A 21,582-nucleotide genomic window follows, 5' to 3' on the forward strand; every position below is an offset into this window, starting at 1 on the left:
TATTAATACTTTTTATCTTTGAAATTATGAAATTTGAAAGCAAAGTATTAAGTTTTGTTACGATAGCATCGATCGTCAGAGTTGCTACGTGGTCCGAGCTGACGAACTCTACAATGAAGTAACTCATGATTCATCAGGCAAAGGGGCATCAGAGGGAATGTTTGTTGGTTGCTTTGTTGACACAGCAGGGACAGGGAATTTAAATTACCATATTATAGGCTGCCGGCCTGACTTCATTCTGGGGTTAGTGGCTTGGTTAGGTTGCTAGGGCAACATGCAGCCAGCTGGATCATGTGTCCCAGTGAGGTTGCCAAGATTGCAGCAGAAATAAATTATGTTTTTGAGGGAAATTGAAATATTTAATAAATTTTGTAACTATAACTCCCTTAACCTTTTAAGTGCTAGTTTAAATCTGTGTATCTCCAACTGGACCAATTTAAAACCGACAGTGTTATGCTATGCTGTGCATGTGTTTTGATAAAACAGCGTACGTCTCTTAAAAACCCATACAGGACAGTGAAGTAAAATACGCATTGGTCAGGAAATTGTACTTTGTAAATTAGAACGTTTCTCAAGATATTGTTCACAAGAATTGTTATAATTGGAAGGAATGTTACACGTATTTATATATTATGCTATTATTAGATTCATATTCTGAAAAATATTGTGAATTTATTGATGTGTTTAGTGGGAAATGTGAACGTACTGTGTAAACTTCTCTTCTCCTATGTTGTTTTGATAGATGGAACCTGAAACATCTTTGTGGAAGCGACGAGCATGGGGCATGTTATACCACAGGTTAGGTTAGGTCTATATACACTTGTTGCTTTTAAGAGGTATCAAGTTTTAAATCACATTACCAATTTCAAGTGATATGCTGCATAAAATGAGTCAGCACTGTAAGGAGATGCAGACAGAAATTTAGTTACAGAATTACAGAATTTTGCACCAACATTTGCATAATTTATTTATATAATGTAGATTGTAGGGAATTTTTTCAGATTCCTTCATTATTATTATATGTTTTGTGCGTTGTTTCTTTAATACATACTGAGGAGATGGACAGGATTTTCTGTAACTACAAATATACAGCTGGCTCTTCTTAATGTGATATTTGACAGATACATCATCCAATATTTTTTTTCACCTGGCTAAATTCGTTAAATTATTTTAATTTTCTATATTCTGACATAAAAGTCTGCAAAACATTATTATTTACCAAAGCAAAATAATGAATGTAATCAGTCACTTTCAGGTCTTATTTTTATACAGTTCCTTCAGAACATGTGTCCGTCGGCCAGAACTTTTGTGACCACATGCTTATTAAAATGCACCCTTTAATAGTTTCTCTTTTATGCAGTTTCCACCAAGACTTAAAGTACGGTGCTTGAAACCTCATCAGTGGGCACGAGTACCTAATCAATCTTTGCAAGTGCATGCCCTGAAGCTGTCAGACATTCGTGGTTGGAGTATGCTGTGTGAAGACGCTGTGTCCGTGTTGGCACTTCACATTCCAGAAGAAGACAGACGCATCGATATTTTGGAATTAATGAGACGGAACGAACGCTGAGGTAAATGTGAACACCTCGTGACGGACGATAAATATTCATGATACAGGACACACGATCTTCCTTTGTGTTCACATTCAATACTATGACAGATAATGGGTACCAGGGGTCCTTTCCCCAGGAGTAAGGCACGGCCAGGTCGTGACACTGACTACTTGCCTCCGTCTAGTGCCTGAGTTGAGAATTAGTCGGAGCTACACCCCCTCTCCCCCCAAGCACCTACGTGGCCCATATCAATTTAGCTTAACTTTTAGTTTTACAAAATGTTTAGTCTAATAGTTTGAAAATACCCCAAGAAAACATTTTCTAAATTTGTCTGTCAAGAAATAACAATCTGAAAGCCGGCGAATTATCTTTCACAACCCACAATTTAGCAGTGAATCTGGTGTCATTAATTTTAGAGCCCGTTACTGCAGTTGAAGGAACTTATGCACTGGAGATGATATTCTGGCAAGTTAACAGAATGGATGAAATACTAAAGCCCCTTGCAGCATAATTGATTATGGGATGATCACTTTTCAAATTATAACTTGTACCTCAAGGAAAAACGTAATAGTCCACCCAGCGTAACCCAGAAATCTGTAGCAAATAAGAGTCTTATTTGGCTAGAGAGCTCATTGCAGTTTCATTTTAAAGGTGACAGGATTACAGTTTCCTATGTAGAGAATCTGAGTGTAAATATTGTACTGTACGTGTTTCTGAAATATTTGCTTCGGCTAATTAATACCACTGGAATATAATAGAATTTCCTGCGAGGATTTGCGAGTAGTTCTTCCTGCTTTGCTCATCCTAATACTTATACAATATTAGTGCCATAATTAAATTTATAATTTTAAACTGTATTTTATAATAGTTTACGTAAACAAATTCTTCTCGTCGTTATTCAGATTATACATTTTTAAGTGTTGCGTAAGGTTTTTACGCATGCTTGTATTAAATTCATTGAATCCCATTCTGCTGTAATTAAAATGAATTTTAATTCTTATCTGTAAATTTTATATCAGTTCTGACATGGTGCTTTATCCTCCTTACGTATTTTTACATACTTGAGACCTACAAATCTTCTTCAGATATTTACGACAAAAATTCCGAACACAAGATGGAAGAGAATTCACAGACCCCACAGCAGTAGAATCTTACTTCTGTAGTTTGACTTTGTAGACATTTCGTTGTGTTAAGTGTGCAAATAGGAATTGGAATCAGCACAGCACATAATTATAAAACATAACTTTGCTAATATTTTAAAAAGAAGTTAAGTATGACTTTGAATTATAAGGTATTCAGGGGAAAAAACATGCAACAGGTTTTGTACGCAGCGTATTCATAATTTTTTTAGGTTACAGGAGCATGTGATACGTGAATGAAAGCTCACTTTTTGTGGAATGTATGTGGTCTTCATGTGAACACATGTTCGGTCTGAGATCTTTCAGCCCTGTGGACTCGCTGTAGTCCACAACACATGACCTTTAATCTCCTCAGGAACAGTTTCAACTTTACTTACATTTCCTGAACTGTGTGTGGGTTGGTGCATGATTTTTTGAGGTACCCCCCCCCCTTAGGAAGCAGTCGCAGGGATTTTTGTCTGGTGAGGATTTCAACTGAACTATGCCTATGGGCTTTCAGAATGAACAGAATTGGCATTCACTGACTGCTTATTCAGTAAATGTGTTTTGTGAGTGTCAAACTAGTCTTGTGTTTTTCCATATGATTCTTATTTTGTCAGTGTCGAGTCTTAAAAATTTTGTGTTCATCTTTTTGGCCTAATTTGATTGTATATTCATAAGTTACTGTAGTATATGTTAAATAAATTTTGAGTTTGGTAATTATCTGAAGTAATGATTTTGTCTTTCAGGGAGGTTTGTAAAAATGAATATATTGTTCCGTTGGGTCCAGAGTTAAAGGAATTATATGAAGATCCTGCAATGGACCATAGTCTGCGCTGCCTAAAAACAGAATCAGTAAGACCACAGATGAATATGACAGACGTACATTTTTAAATTATTGTAAGAAGAATAGAAAATATTATTAGAATTCTGTTTTGCTAATAAAATGTTGTTAAACTTGTTGTACTCTGTGAAAAAGGAGAAAATATGTACACACACGTGCACGTAAAAACTTTATAATGCTGAATCAGGATTACATTTTTTTTGATATTGGGAAGTTTTATTAAAATTTGTTGGCATTTTCCAATTTTGGTTACAATTGCATTATATTAATGGACACTTTACTGAAAATGAAAATGACTTGGTTGGGAACCCGCGGGCTACCTTCCTGATTCGATTTTATTGAAGTCTGTGATGTGATTGGTTCTTATTCTCACAGTTACAGTTGAAACCTGTTTGTAGTAAAGCAACAAATTGGATAAAATATTTCTTAAACTGCACGTTTGGTTCCACAGGGTCCCATTTTTATATTAATGATAAAATTTTAATAAATGATGTGTTTCTATCATATGGCCAGTCAGATTGCTTCTAAGTCGAATATTTACGTATTCAATGAATTCAATTAAAGATAAAGATTTCCGTCTTCTGGGATGTTGCGCCGTGTAGTCTGGTCGATGTTAACCAACGTTTCGGAGGTCATACTGCCTCCGTCATCAGGGCGATTAAAGATAGTTTTTGTGGGACCAGTTACAAGAGACTACTGTGTATAAATTGTATAAACTTGGGCATTTGTGGAATGGTTTGATTCGATTTATTCTTTATAAAGAGCTGTGCGTGTACTAATGAAAATGTTCGATGTTATTTCAGGCCCTTGCTGAAATTGTTGGAGGATGTTGTTAAGTCGCTGATCATGATTGATCCAGGGACTTGGGATGAATCATTTCAGGAAGGTAATTTTTGTATGTGTATAATAATTTGAGATAAAAGCTGGAAAGAGAGAGCATTTAAATATTAACCTTTCTTGGCCTTGCATTATGGCTTATGTGCGTTCGAGCTGGCCACTAGCATACAACTAAACCATTAATGTTTTAGGTATGACATTTAAATTCCCGTGGTCTACGCACGTGTATATAAAGTGATCCTTGTTACGAAATACAGTGTATTTATTGCATTTTTAAACTTAGAATGTCAAATGAAAGCTCTGTTCTTGAGAAAGAACCCATTTACCTGAACGTAAAGTTTTTGTAAAAATCTGTCTTTATATACGTAACTACTTTACATTTATTTTCAGTTATTTCAGGTTTCTTTATGCCCGAACCCTCAGTTTTGTAGTCGTGTTGTACGACCTGACTGTTCGTGCCTCGACACAGGGTCTGTGAAGTTATTTCTAGACTGAGTTAGCTGTATGAATAACTTTTAATCTTTTCCTGTCAATTCACGATACAGAAATGCCCACATTTTCCATGATGATTTGATATCTGAAATGAACTCTTATCACATTGGAGGGAGTGAAATTAAATTTATTACTTCTTCTTACATTCAGAGTTTGTTGTCCTGCTGCTGACCATATGACTGCATCTTGACAATTTATTAGTAAAAATTGTCTACGTGATAAGTAAGTCACTGCAAAAGCAGGGAATTGAACCTGATGATGGCCACATTGGGCTGAAAATGCTGTTCTAGAGAAATTACATTGAACTGAGTGTGTGAAAAGTGACAAAGAAGGAAAACCAAGGAGTGAAATCTCATCAACACTTGTTTCTTTATAGAGCTGAGAAGTCATTAATTAAATCATTTTATAAATACAAATCAAGGAGTGATTTGTTGGGAATAAGAAACTGTCTTCACACTTGTCAGTAGTTACCAGTGCAGAAAGGAGGTTGCAGCACTTGCCTTGTCCATTTATGGTATCTGTTTGTCCATTAATAAGACCTTCCTTTCTTTGTAACGAGTTTAATGACGCACTCGTGGCTTCAGAACTAGCCATATGGTCTTGTGTAATAACCCTGTAGTTAAGAGAGTCTTGGCTTACTTCAAGTCTGTTTCTATTAGGCCTCCAGCGTGGTTATTCAGAAGATGCTGTTGAAGCAGATGAACTTATAATAAATGGACCATCACCAGAACCTTCTGCAAGCAAACTGAAGCATAAACCATCCAGACGTCCGAGGAGAGGCTCGCTCTCACGAAACGTCACATACGACAAACTGGAAAATGCACAAATGAATGGTACGTTAGAACGAGGTAGGTATTCGTGGTTGTTCTGAAAATAATTAAGAATTGGTTATTAAACGTGGTTAAATTACATGTGCATTTGCAAAGGCAGTCGACTGAATTTCACACTTACTGCATATATTATCTGATTGAAAAGTATTTGTTGTAACTCAAAATGAAATTATATTATATTACTTTGATGATGTGATGTCTCAGAACAGTACGAGCACATAAAGACTTGTTTTAATTTGAAGAACGTGGAACTGCCTTTTGTCGCATGTTTAATATCAAACGTATTTCCAGTATGGCACGGTCATAGGCCGAAAGATTGAAAATTTAAATTTATATGCTTTATGATGTTAAGAGAACCGATGTGGTCATTTTATATAAAAAATATTATTTGTAACTAATTGAATTTATTTTAAAAAATTGTCTTTATTTACATAGTTACTGCACGCAACATAAATTAATAATATTTGACTGATGCATTTTAAAAAGGTTTAACCATTGATATTATTGCTTTGTGTAAGTAACGCTGGTTGAAGGCAAATCACTAGATTACAAGAATTGACGTACATGAGAAGAATGTGGGGAGACATTGGTGATTGAAATCAATATTATTAGGCTGCAGTAATCAAAGAACATACTTAACCATGTGCTGTGATAGTAAAGCTTCACCAGCTGGAAGGAATTTACTTTTGTTGATTCCTGTTTTTCACATCTTTTATTGTTATTTGGCTCTTAATAAGAACTGTTCAAATTTTGGTGATATTTCATATATGAAATTGTTACTTATTTACCATAATAGGTTTCTGTTCTTTGTTAAACAAATGTGTTTTGTCCTTTTTCATCCGGGTTTTACAACGGTGTACGAGGTTTGACTGTTTTGAAAGTAGGGAAGTGGGTTCAAGCTCTCGTGGCAGTTCGTTCTTAATCCGATCTTTTTTTGTGGTGATGTAACGTCTTTAAGACAAAGTAACTGCTTATGGTTTCCACTGTTGGATGTACTTGTAATGTAAGTCTTCTGGGTTGTGACACCGTGTAGTCTTATAAGTAATTAATAATGTCCCAGGGGAGCATATCACTTGTTAAAGATGGAATTCATACACATTTCTGCCCAGAAGGTGGAGGTGCTATGTTCCTCTGACCCCCTGTAAGACTATATGATTTTATAACCAGATGACTGCATTCCACATCTTTAATACCATGAGAATCTGAAATCTAGGCTGTGCTGTATCAGCGAGCGTCTTGAGGAAGTAGCTTTAGTTTGGAGTTGGAGATGTTAAGAATCTCCAAAATACTATCAATGCTCCCTGCATCCATGCAGTTACGTTGTCCAGAAAGGGGACCTAAATTGTTAGAAAAGTAATTATTGTAATTATATTTTGTTTATTTGAAACATGTTTTAGTACTGAATGTCATTGACACGTATGGTCTAATGGGTGCACAAAAGCAACGTAATTCATTAATGGAACACGTGAATTTTGCTGCCATAGATTATGCATGTTTTCAAGTATGCTATACCTACAACACAATACATGGCTTATTTTATAGAGAATAATAATAATTTGTGCCTGAGATTTGAGTTTTTCATGGCAATGAAGATGGCAGTCATTGTCATAATTTGCATGAAAGTGTGTTAGAAGCCCACAATAATTAAATGTTATATTGTTACTAAAACGTGCTATTAAACATTAAGAGAATGCTTAAAATATTCTCAGAGAAATAATTTGGTTCACATTAAACATTGTTTATATGATAGCTGGGAATATTGTACAATGACATGACTGTCTCTCTGTGGGACTGTGGCTCTTAACTGGCCCATTGGCCACCCCCAGATGATACATAAATGAAAATGGAGCGTCAGTGAAATGATATTTGCAGGTAGAAACTGGAAAACTCAGGGAAAAACAAGTCCGAATGCCAATTTGTCCCCCGCAAATCCCATATAGGCTGCCCTGGGCATGAACGTGAGCTTCACTGGTGAGAAGTCAGTGAATTATCACCTGTGCCCTGCCATGCCGTCTCGGTATCTGCCTTACGTGTTGCATCCAGCACCTCGGCTTATAGAGACCGTGTGAGGCACAGACCGCGTTCGTCAGAGACACAGTCCGACGGCGATCTGTCCTGCATGGCATCAGGTGGGGTGAAATTTGAAAAAAAATTTGAAATTTCTCCAAAATTTTCGAAAAATCAAAAAACGCTGACAATTGTCTGAAAAGCGCACAAAACCGAAAATTTTTGAAAAATTCCACTTTCAAAATTTTTTCAAAAATATAAAAAAAAATGGGTTTTGTGCGCTTTTCAGACAATTTCCAGCTTTTTTTTATTTTTCGAAAAATTTTGAAATTTTTTAAAAAAAATTAAAAAATCAAAAAACGCTGGAAAATGTCCAAATAGCGCACAAAACCAAAAAAAATTGAAAAATTCCGCTTTCAAAATTTTTTTCAAAAATTTCAAAATTTTTGGGTTTTGTGCACCTTTCAGATAATTTCTATCGTTTTTTGATTTTTCGAAAATTTTGAATTTTTTTTTCAAAACTCTCACCAAGGGATGCATGCCAACCTCGGCGAATGCCTCACTATGTCTCTGCCGGACTCGTCCTCGATCCGTGTCTCTCTACTGCTTTCTGTCGCACATTTTGCAACATCTCACAGTTAGAACATCTTGTAGAATAACCTGTCTTGACTGTGACCTATGTAGCAGGTACTTCGAGAGCAACATTGACAAGTTTATTCGGTTCAGGATGTCTATTTCTCGGCCACCAATATTTCTGAATCTTGTCATTGCTTTTCGATAGGAAGGACAAAGTCATGGAAATAAGAGCTGAAAGTAGAATTGACATGTAATTGGAACTGTCAAATTATTTTAAAATATAAATTTTATCATAGATTCTTCTCTCGTGAACGTGATTCAAGCAATGGTCGTCTGAAGAAGGGAGGAACTCCAGAACCAGCTGTGGATGGAGATGTCAGCCCTGAGAGAAAACCAGTTGGCATGGGCCGCACTAGTAGACTACATGTGCGGACACCACGAGCGAGGGTCTCGCAGGTGAGCTTCTATACAATAAGGTTGTAATAAGAGGTACATGAAATATCCATTTGACTTCTATTTAATAAAAGGTTATGTTTTGGCTTCCTTATCCATCTTCAGGGCTTGTTACAGACGGTGTTTAATTTTGATATGACTTTTGTTCCTCTGTGCAGAAATTTCTCATGTACTGTCTCAAATTCTTTTGGCATTCTGCAGTTGGGGGCTAAGCTGCCCTCTTATTCAGTTGTGCGTTACTTCATATTCTGCTAATTTTATTTCAGTAATAAATATAAATTAATTAACGATTAAACAAATTGCTTTCAGACGGACTTGAAAATTATTCCACCTACCATCCGAGACAGAAGTCCAAAGGTAATGTCTGTCCCAGCTGTCTCAGGAGCGGAATCTATTGGCAATGAGATATTCGACTCATCAATGAGTACTTCTATGGACAGGACCCAACTCATGTGTACGTGGGCTGGGTAACAACGCAGTATCACTTCTTCAGCAAGGATTTCAATCAGAGTAGTGTCCGCAAGGCTTCTGTTATGATTGTGGATGACCATGACAGAATTATTGAAAGGTGACAACATAATCCTCTGTGTTCTAATTTTCTTGCCTCGTTCTGCAATAGCGATGGCTTACGTAACGTTACAAGTAACTATTTAAGTTTATTCCAATTAAAACTGAGCTGTTATGTATACATAATTACGTTTATAGTCTTTTGAATTTAGAAACATTGGAATGCCTTTTCTTTTTTGTAAGGAAAGGTGGTCTTATGTTATTATTACACCGTTTTAGTTCACATTTGTACATCCCACTAATTATTTTAGATTCATTTTGTGATATCACTAAATTTGGTATGTCTGTCATGCAATTAAAAGCCATACCACCTTTATACCCTCTAATTTCCCACAACCAGTAATGCCATCTTGGCTGCGTTACAAACGTATGAGGTGGGATTCATTTCCTCGTTCACAAGACTCCTCCTCGTTGTTCACTGGTATTAATACTTTTTATCTTTGAAATTATGAAATTTGAAAGCAAAGTATTAAGTTTTGTTACGATAGCATCGATCGTCAGAGTTGCTACGTGGTCCGAGCTGACGAACTCTACAATGAAGTAACTCATGATTCATCAGGCAAAGGGGCATCAGAGGGAATGTTTGTTGGTTGCTTTGTTGACACAGCAGGGACAGGGAATTTAAATTACCATATTATAGGCTGCCGGCCTGACTTCATTCTGGGGTTAGTGGCTTGGTTAGGTTGCTAGGGCAACATGCAGCCAGCTGGATCATGTGTCCCAGTGAGGTTGCCAAGATTGCAGCAGAAATAAATTATGTTTTTGAGGGAAATTGAAATATTTAATAAATTTTGTAACTATAACTCCCTTAACCTTTTAAGTGCTAGTTTAAATCTGTGTATCTCCAACTGGACCAATTTAAAACCGACAGTGTTATGCTATGCTGTGCATGTGTTTTGATAAAACAGCGTACGTCTCTTAAAAACCCATACAGGACAGTGAAGTAAAATACGCATTGGTCAGGAAATTGTACTTTGTAAATTAGAACGTTTCTCAAGATATTGTTCACAAGAATTGTTATAATTGGAAGGAATGTTACACGTATTTATATATTATGCTATTATTAGATTCATATTCTGAAAAATATTGTGAATTTATTGATGTGTTTAGTGGGAAATGTGAACGTACTGTGTAAACTTCTCTTCTCCTATGTTGTTTTGATAGATGGAACCTGAAACATCTTTGTGGAAGCGACGAGCATGGGGCATGTTATACCACAGGTTAGGTTAGGTCTATATACACTTGTTGCTTTTAAGAGGTATCAAGTTTTAAATCACATTACCAATTTCAAGTGATATGCTGCATAAAATGAGTCAGCACTGTAAGGAGATGCAGACAGAAATTTAGTTACAGAATTACAGAATTTTGCACCAACATTTGCATAATTTATTTATATAATGTAGATTGTAGGGAATTTTTTCAGATTCCTTCATTATTATTATATGTTTTGTGCGTTGTTTCTTTAATACATACTGAGGAGATGGACAGGATTTTCTGTAACTACAAATATACAGCTGGCTCTTCTTAATGTGATATTTGACAGATACATCATCCAATATTTTTTTTCACCTGGCTAAATTCGTTAAATTATTTTAATTTTCTATATTCTGACATAAAAGTCTGCAAAACATTATTATTTACCAAAGCAAAATAATGAATGTAATCAGTCACTTTCAGGTCTTATTTTTATACAGTTCCTTCAGAACATGTGTCCGTCGGCCAGAACTTTTGTGACCACATGCTTATTAAAATGCACCCTTTAATAGTTTCTCTTTTATGCAGTTTCCACCAAGACTTAAAGTACGGTGCTTGAAACCTCATCAGTGGGCACGAGTACCTAATCAATCTTTGCAAGTGCATGCCCTGAAGCTGTCAGACATTCGTGGTTGGAGTATGCTGTGTGAAGACGCTGTGTCCGTGTTGGCACTTCACATTCCAGAAGAAGACAGACGCATCGATATTTTGGAATTAATGAGACGGAACGAACGCTGAGGTAAATGTGAACACCTCGTGACGGACGATAAATATTCATGATACAGGACACACGATCTTCCTTTGTGTTCACATTCAATACTATGACAGATAATGGGTACCAGGGGTCCTTTCCCCAGGAGTAAGGCACGGCCAGGTCGTGACACTGACTACTTGCCTCCGTCTAGTGCCTGAGTTGAGAATTAGTCGGAGCTACACCCCCTCTCCCCCCAAGCACCTACGTGGCCCATATCAATTTAGCTTAACTTTTAGTTTTACAAAATGTTTAGTCTAATAGTTTGAAAATACCCCAAGAAAACATTTTCTAAATTTGTCTGTCAAGAAATAACAATCTGAAAGCCGGCGAATTATCTTTCACAACCCACAATTTAGCAGTGAATCTGGTGTCATTAATTTTAGAGCCCGTTACTGCAGTTGAAGGAACTTATGCACTGGAGATGATATTCTGGCAAGTTAACAGAATGGATGAAATACTAAAGCCCCTTGCAGCATAATTGATTATGGGATGATCACTTTTCAAATTATAACTTGTACCTCAAGGAAAAACGTAATAGTCCACCCAGCGTAACCCAGAAATCTGTAGCAAATAAGAGTCTTATTTGGCTAGAGAGCTCATTGCAGTTTCATTTTAAAGGTGACAGGATTACAGTTTCCTATGTAGAGAATCTGAGTGTAAATATTGTACTGTACGTGTTTCTGAAATATTTGCTTCGGCTAATTAATACCACTGGAATATAATAGAATTTCCTGCGAGGATTTGCGAGTAGTTCTTCCTGCTTTGCTCATCCTAATACTTATACAATATTAGTGCCATAATTAAATTTATAATTTTAAACTGTATTTTATAATAGTTTACGTAAACAAATTCTTCTCGTCGTTATTCAGATTATACATTTTTAAGTGTTGCGTAAGGTTTTTACGCATGCTTGTATTAAATTCATTGAATCCCATTCTGCTGTAATTAAAATGAATTTTAATTCTTATCTGTAAATTTTATATCAGTTCTGACATGGTGCTTTATCCTCCTTACGTATTTTTACATACTTGAGACCTACAAATCTTCTTCAGATATTTACGACAAAAATTCCGAACACAAGATGGAAGAGAATTCACAGACCCCACAGCAGTAGAATCTTACTTCTGTAGTTTGACTTTGTAGACATTTCGTTGTGTTAAGTGTGCAAATAGGAATTGGAATCAGCACAGCACATAATTATAAAACATAACTTTGCTAATATTTTAAAAAGAAGTTAAGTATGACTTTGAATTATAAGGTATTCAGGGGAAAAAACATGCAACAGGTTTTGTACGCAGCGTATTCATAATTTTTTTAGGTTACAGGAGCATGTGATACGTGAATGAAAGCTCACTTTTTGTGGAATGTATGTGGTCTTCATGTGAACACATGTTCGGTCTGAGATCTTTCAGCCCTGTGGACTCGCTGTAGTCCACAACACATGACCTTTAATCTCCTCAGGAACAGTTTCAACTTTACTTACATTTCCTGAACTGTGTGTGGGTTGGTGCATGATTTTTTGAGGTACCCCCCCCCCCCCCCCCCCCCCCCCTTAGGAAGCAGTCGCAGGGATTTTTGTCTGGTGAGGATTTCAACTGAACTATGCCTATGGGCTTTCAGAATGAACAGAATTGGCATTCACTGACTGCTTATTCAGTAAATGTGTTTTGTGAGTGTCAAACTAGTCTTGTGTTTTTCCATATGATTCTTATTTTGTCAGTGTCGAGTCTTAAAAATTTTGTGTTCATCTTTTTGGCCTAATTTGATTGTATATTCATAAGTTACTGTAGTATATGTTAAATAAATTTTGAGTTTGGTAATTATCTGAAGTAATGATTTTGTCTTTCAGGGAGGTTTGTAAAAATGAATATATTGTTCCGTTGGGTCCAGAGTTAAAGGAATTATATGAAGATCCTGCAATGGACCATAGTCTGCGCTGCCTAAAAACAGAATCAGTAAGACCACAGATGAATATGACAGACGTACATTTTTAAATTATTGTAAGAAGAATAGAAAATATTATTAGAATTCTGTTTTGCTAATAAAATGTTGTTAAACTTGTTGTACTCTGTGAAAAAGGAGAAAATATGTACACACACGTGCACGTAAAAACTTTATAATGCTGAATCAGGATTACATTTTTTTTGATATTGGGAAGTTTTATTAAAATTTGTTGGCATTTTCCAATTTTGGTTACAATTGCATTATATTAATGGACACTTTACTGAAAATGAAAATGACTTGGTTGGGAACCCGCGGGCTACCTTCCTGATTCGATTTTATTGAAGTCTGTGATGTGATTGGTTCTTATTCTCACAGTTACAGTTGAAACCTGTTTGTAGTAAAGCAACAAATTGGATAAAATATTTCTTAAACTGCACGTTTGGTTCCACAGGGTCCCATTTTTATATTAATGATAAAATTTTAATAAATGATGTGTTTCTATCATATGGCCAGTCAGATTGCTTCTAAGTCGAATATTTACGTATTCAATGAATTCAATTAAAGATAAAGATTTCCGTCTTCTGGGATGTTGCGCCGTGTAGTCTGGTCGATGTTAACCAACGTTTCGGAGGTCATACTGCCTCCGTCATCAGGGCGATTAAAGATAGTTTTTGTGGGACCAGTTACAAGAGACTACTGTGTATAAATTGTATAAACTTGGGCATTTGTGGAATGGTTTGATTCGATTTATTCTTTATAAAGAGCTGTGCGTGTACTAATGAAAATGTTCGATGTTATTTCAGGCCCTTGCTGAAATTGTTGGAGGATGTTGTTAAGTCGCTGATCATGATTGATCCAGGGACTTGGGATGAATCATTTCAGGAAGGTAATTTTTGTATGTGTATAATAATTTGAGATAAAAGCTGGAAAGAGAGAGCATTTAAATATTAACCTTTCTTGGCCTTGCATTATGGCTTATGTGCGTTCGAGCTGGCCACTAGCATACAACTAAACCATTAATGTTTTAGGTATGACATTTAAATTCCCGTGGTCTACGCACGTGTATATAAAGTGATCCTTGTTACGAAATACAGTGTATTTATTGCATTTTTAAGCTTAGAATGTCAAATGAAAGCTCTGTTCTTGAGAATGAACCCATTTACCTGAACGTAAAGTTTTTGTAAAAATCTGTCTTTATATACGTAACTACTTTACATTTATTTTCAGTTATTTCAGGTTTCTTTATGCCCGAACCCTCAGTTTTGTAGTCGTGTTGTACGACCTGACTGTTCGTGCCTCGACACAGGGTCTGTGAAGTTATTTCTAGACTGAGTTAGCTGTATGAATAACTTTTAATCTTTTCCTGTCAATTCACGATACAGAAATGCCCACATTTTCCATGATGATTTGATATCTGAAATGAACTCTTATCACATTGGAGGGAGTGAAATTAAATTTATTACTTCTTCTTACATTCAGAGTTTGTTGTCCTGCTGCTGACCATATGACTGCATCTTGACAATTTATTAGTAAAAATTGTCTACGTGATAAGTAAGTCACTGCAAAAGCAGGGAATTGAACCTGATGATGGCCACATTGGGCTGAAAATGCTGTTCTAGAGAAATTACATTGAACTGAGTGTGTGAAAAGTGAGAAAGAAGGAAAACCAAGGAGTGAAATCTCATCAACACTTGTTTCTTTATAGAGCTGAGAAGTCATAAATGAAATCACTTTATAAATACAAATCAAGGAGTGATTTGCTGGGAATAAGAAACTGTCTTCACACTTGTCAGTAGTTACCAGTGCAGGATACAGGTTGCAGCACTTGAATTGTCCATTAATAAGACCTTCCTTTCTTTGTAACGAGTTTAATGACGCACTCGTGGCTTCAGAACTAGCCATATGGTCTTGTGTAATAACCCTGTAGTTAAGAGAGTCTTGGCTTACTTCAAGTCTGTTTCTATTAGGCCTCCAGCGTGGTTATTCAGAAGATGCTGTGTTGAAGCAGATGAACTTATAATGAATGGACCATCACCAGAACTTTCTTCAAGCAAACTGAAGCATAAACCATCGGGACGTCCGAGGAGAGGCTCGCTCTCACGAAACGTCACATACGACAAACTGGAAAATGCACAAATGAATGGTACGTTAGAACGAGGTAGGTATTCGTGGTTCTTCTGAAAATAATTAAGAATAGGTTATTAAACGTGGTTAAATTACATGTGCATTTGCAAAGGCAGTTGACTGAATTTCACACTTACTGCATATATTATCTGATTGAAAAGTATTTGTTGTAACTCAAAATGAAATTATATTATATTACTTTGATGATGTGATGTCTCAGAACAGTACGAGCACATAAAGACTTGTTTTAATTTGAAGAACGTGGAACTGCCTTTTGTCGCATGTTTAATATCAAACGTATTTCCAGTATGGCACGGTCATAGGCCAAAAGATTGAAAATTTAAATTTATATGCTTTATGATGTTAAGAGAACCGATGTGGTCATTTTATATAAAAAATATTATTTGTAACTAATTGAATTTATTTTAAAAAATTGTCTTTATTTACATAGTTACTGCACGCAACATAAATTAATAATATTTGACTGATGCATTTTAAAAAAGTTTAACCATTGATATTATTGCTTTGTGTAAGTAACGCTGGTTTAAGGCAAATCACTAGATTACAAGAATTGACGTACATGAGAAGAATGTGGGGAGACATTGGTGATTGAAATCAATATTATTAGGCTGCAGTAATCAAAGAACATACTTAACCATGTGCTGTGATAGTAAAGCTTCACCAGCTGGAAGGAATTTACTTTTGTTGATTCCTGTTTTTCAAATCTTTTATTGTTATTTGGCTCTTAATAAGAACTGTTCAAATTTGGGTGATATTTCATATACGAAATTGTTACTTATTTACCATAATAGGTTTCTGTTCTTTGTTAAACAAATGTGTTTTGTCCTTTTTCATCCGGGTTTTACAACGGTGTACGAGGTTTGACTGTTTTGAAAGTAGGGAAGTGGGTTCAAGCTCTCGTGGCAGTTCGTTCTTAATCCGATCTTTTTTTGTGGTGATGTAACGTCTTTAAGACAAAGTAACTGCTTATGGTTTCCACTGTTGGATGTACTTGTAATGTAAGTCTTCTGGGTTGTGACACCGTGTAGTCTTATAAGTAATTAATAATGTCCCAGGGGAGCATATCACTTGTTAAAGATGGAATTCATACACATTTCTGCCCAGAAGGTGGAGGTGCTATGTTCCTCTGACCCCCTGTAAGACTATATGATTTTATAACCAGATGACTGCATTCCACATCTTTAATACCATGAGAATCTGAAATCTAGGCTGTGCTGTATCAGCGAGCGTCTTGAGGAAGTAGCTTTAGTTTGGAGTTGGAGATGTTAAGAATCTCCAAAATACTATCAATGCTCCCTGCATCCATGCAGTTACGTTGTCCAGAAAGGGGACCTAAATTGTTAGAAAAGTAATTATTGTAATTATATTTTGTTTATTTGAAACATGTTTTAGTACTGAATGTCATTGACACGTATGGTCTAATGGGTGCACAAAAGCAACGTAATTCATTAATGGAACACGTGAATTTTGCTGCCATAGATTATGCATGTTTTCAAGTATGCTATACCTACAACACAATACATGGCTTATTTTATAGAGAATAATAATAATTTGTGCCTGAGATTTGAGTTTTTCATGGCAATGAAGATGGCAGTCATTGTCATAATTTGCATGAAAGTGTGTTAGAAGCCCACAATAATTAAATGTTATATTGTTACTAAAACGTGCTATTAAACATTAAGAGAATGCTTAAAATATTCTCAGAGAAATAATTTGGTTCACATTAAACATTGTTTATATGATAGCTGGGAATATTGTACAATGACATGACTGTCTCTCTGTGGGACTGTGGCTCTTAACTGGCCCATTGGCCACCCCCAGATGATACATAAATGAAAATGGAGCGTCAGTGAAATGATATTTGCAGGTAGAAACTGGAAAACTCAGGGAAAAACAAGTCCGAATGCCAATTTGTCCCCCGCAAATCCCATATAGGCTGCCCTGGGCATGAACGTGAGCTTCACTGGTGAGAAGTCAGTGAATTATCACCTGTGCCCTGCCATGCCGTCTCGGTATCTGCCTTACGTGTTGCATCCAGCACCTCGGCTTATAGAGACCGTGTGAGGCACAGACCGCGTTCGTCAGAGACACAGTCCGACGGCGATCTGTCCTGCATGGCATCAGGTGGGGTGAAATTTGAAAAAAAATTTGAAATTTCTCCAAAATTTTCGAAAAATCAAAAAACGCTGACAATTGTCTGAAAAGCGCACAAAACCGAAAATTTTTGAAAAATTCCACTTTCAAAATTTTTTCAAAAATATAAAAAAAAATGGGTTTTGTGCGCTTTTCAGACAATTTCCAGCTTTTTTTTATTTTTCGAAAAATTTTGAAATTTTTTAAAAAAAATTAAAAAATCAAAAAACGCTGGAAAATGTCCAAATAGCGCACAAAACCAAAAAAAATTGAAAAATTCCGCTTTCAAAATTTTTTTCAAAAATTTCAAAATTTTTGGGTTTTGTGCACCTTTCAGATAATTTCTATCGTTTTTTGATTTTTCGAAAATTTTGAATTTTTTTTTCAAAACTCTCACCAAGGGATGCATGCCAACCTCGGCGAATGCCTCACTATGTCTCTGCCGGACTCGTCCTCGATCCGTGTCTCTCTACTGCTTTCTGTCGCACATTTTGCAACATCTCACAGTTAGAACATCTTGTAGAATAACCTGTCTTGACTGTGACCTATGTAGCAGGTACTTCGAGAGCAACATTGACAAGTTTATTCGGTTCAGGATGTCTATTTCTCGGCCACCAATATTTCTGAATCTTGTCATTGCTTTTCGATAGGAAGGACAAAGTCATGGAAATAAGAGCTGAAAGTAGAATTGACATGTAATTGGAACTGTCAAATTATTTTAAAATATAAATTTTATCATAGATTCTTCTCTCGTGAACGTGATTCAAGCAATGGTCGTCTGAAGAAGGGAGGAACTCCAGAACCAGCTGTGGATGGAGATGTCAGCCCTGAGAGAAAACCAGTTGGCATGGGCCGCACTAGTAGACTACATGTGCGGACACCACGAGCGAGGGTCTCGCAGGTGAGCTTCTATACAATAAGGTTGTAATAAGAGGTACATGAAATATCCATTTGACTTCTATTTAATAAAAGGTTATGTTTTGGCTTCCTTATCCATCTTCAGGGCTTGTTACAGACGGTGTTTAATTTTGATATGACTTTTGTTCCTCTGTGCAGAAATTTCTCATGTACTGTCTCAAATTCTTTTGGCATTCTGCAGTTGGGGGCTAAGCTGCCCTCTTATTCAGTTGTGCGTTACTTCATATTCTGCTAATTTTATTTCAGTAATAAATATAAATTAATTAACGATTAAACAAATTGCTTTCAGACGGACTTGAAAATTATTCCACCTACCATCCGAGACAGAAGTCCAAAGGTAATGTCTGTCCCAGCTGTCTCAGGAGCGGAATCTATTGGCAATGAGATATTCGACTCATCAATGAGTACTTCTATGGACAGGACCCAACTCATGTGTACGTGGGCTGGGTAACAACGCAGTATCACTTCTTCAGCAAGGATTTCAATCAGAGTAGTGTCCGCAAGGCTTCTGTTATGATTGTGGATGACCATGACAGAATTATTGAAAGGTGACAACATAATCCTCTGTGTTCTAATTTTCTTGCCTCGTTCTGCAATAGCGATGGCTTACGTAACGTTACAAGTAACTATTTAAGTTTATTCCAATTAAAACTGAGCTGTTATGTATACATAATTACGTTTATAGTCTTTTGAATTTAGAAACATTGGAATGCCTTTTCTTTTTTGTAAGGAAAGGTGGTCTTATGTTATTATTACACCGTTTTAGTTCACATTTGTACATCCCACTAATTATTTTAGATTCATTTTGTGATATCACTAAATTTGGTATGTCTGTCATGCAATTAAAAGCCATACCACCTTTATACCCTCTAATTTCCCACAACCAGTAATGCCATCTTGGCTGCGTTACAAACGTATGAGGTGGGATTCATTTCCTCGTTCACAAGACTCCTCCTCGTTGTTCACTGGTATTAATACTTTTTATCTTTGAAATTATGAAATTTGAAAGCAAAGTATTAAGTTTTGTTACGATAGCATCGATCGTCAGAGTTGCTACGTGGTCCGAGCTGACGAACTCTACAATGAAGTAACTCATGATTCATCAGGCAAAGGGGCATCAGAGGGAATGTTTGTTGGTTGCTTTGTTGACACAGCAGGGACAGGGAATTTAAATTACCATATTATAGGCTGCCGGCCTGACTTCATTCTGGGGTTAGTGGCTTGGTTAGGTTGCTAGGGCAACATGCAGCCAGCTGGATCATGTGTCCCAGTGAGGTTGCCAAGATTGCAGCAGAAATAAATTATGTTTTTGAGGGAAATTGAAATATTTAATAAATTTTGTAACTATAACTCCCTTAACCTTTTAAGTGCTAGTTTAAATCTGTGTATCTCCAACTGGACCAATTTAAAACCGACAGTGTTATGCTATGCTGTGCATGTGTTTTGATAAAACAGCGTACGTCTCTTAAAAACCCATACAGGACAGTGAAGTAAAATACGCATTGGTCAGGAAATTGTACTTTGTAAATTAGAACGTTTCTCAAGATATTGTTCACAAGAATTGTTATAATTGGAAGGAATGTTACACGTATTTATATATTATGCTATTATTAGATTCATATTCTGAAAAATATTGTGAATTTATTGATGTGTTTAGTGGGAAATGTGAACGTACTGTGTAAACTTCTCTTCTCCTATGTTGTTTTGATAGATGGAACCTGAAACATCTTTGTGGAAGCGACGAGCATGGGGCATGTTATACCACAGGTTAGGTTAGGTCTATATACACTTGTTGCTTTTAAGAGGTATCAAGTTTTAAATCACATTACCAATTTCAAGTGATATGCTGCATAAAATGAGTCAGCACTGTAAGGAGATGCAGACAGAAATTTAGTTACAGAATTACAGAATTTTGCACCAACATTTGCATAATTTATTTATATAATGTAGATTGTAGGGAATTTTTTCAGATTCCTTCATTATTATTATATGTTTTGTGCGTTGTTTCTTTAATACATACTGAGGAGATGGACAGGATTTTCTGTAACTACAAATATACAGCTGGCTCTTCTTAATGTGATATTTGACAGATACATCATCCAATATTTTTTTTCACCTGGCTAAATTCGTTAAATTATTTTAATTTTCTATATTCTGACATAAAAGTCTGCAAAACATTATTATTTACCAAAGCAAAATAATGAATGTAATCAGTCACTTTCAGGTCTTATTTTTATACAGTTCCTTCAGAACATGTGTCCGTCGGCCAGAACTTTTGTGACCACATGCTTATTAAAATGCACCCTTTAATAGTTTCTCTTTTATGCAGTTTCCACCAAGACTTAAAGTACGGTGCTTGAAACCTCATCAGTGGGCACGAGTACCTAATCAATCTTTGCAAGTGCATGCCCTGAAGCTGTCAGACATTCGTGGTTGGAGTATGCTGTGTGAAGACGCTGTGTCCGTGTTGGCACTTCACATTCCAGAAGAAGACAGACGCATCGATATTTTGGAATTAATGAGACGGAACGAACGCTGAGGTAAATGTGAACACCTCGTGACGGACGATAAATATTCATGATACAGGACACACGATCTTCCTTTGTGTTCACATTCAATACTATGACAGATAATGGGTACCAGGGGTCCTTTCCCCAGGAGTAAGGCACGGCCAGGTCGTGACACTGACTACTTGCCTCCGTCTAGTGCCTGAGTTGAGAATTAGTCGGAGCTACACCCCCTCTCCCCCCAAGCACCTACGTGGCCCATATCAATTTAGCTTAACTTTTAGTTTTACAAAATGTTTAGTCTAATAGTTTGAAAATACCCCAAGAAAACATTTTCTAAATTTGTCTGTCAAGAAATAACAATCTGAAAGCCGGCGAATTATCTTTCACAACCCACAATTTAGCAGTGAATCTGGTGTCATTAATTTTAGAGCCCGTTACTGCAGTTGAAGGAACTTATGCACTGGAGATGATATTCTGGCAAGTTAACAGAATGGATGAAATACTAAAGCCCCTTGCAGCATAATTGATTATGGGATGATCACTTTTCAAATTATAACTTGTACCTCAAGGAAAAACGTAATAGTCCACCCAGCGTAACCCAGAAATCTGTAGCAAATAAGAGTCTTATTTGGCTAGAGAGCTCATTG

This window comes from Zootermopsis nevadensis, unplaced genomic scaffold, assembly GCF_977971745.1.
Source record: "Zootermopsis nevadensis isolate Lab colony 2312 unplaced genomic scaffold, Znev_1.0 Znev_ptg000045l, whole genome shotgun sequence".
Classification (NCBI taxonomy): domain Eukaryota; kingdom Metazoa; phylum Arthropoda; class Insecta; order Blattodea; family Termopsidae; genus Zootermopsis; species Zootermopsis nevadensis.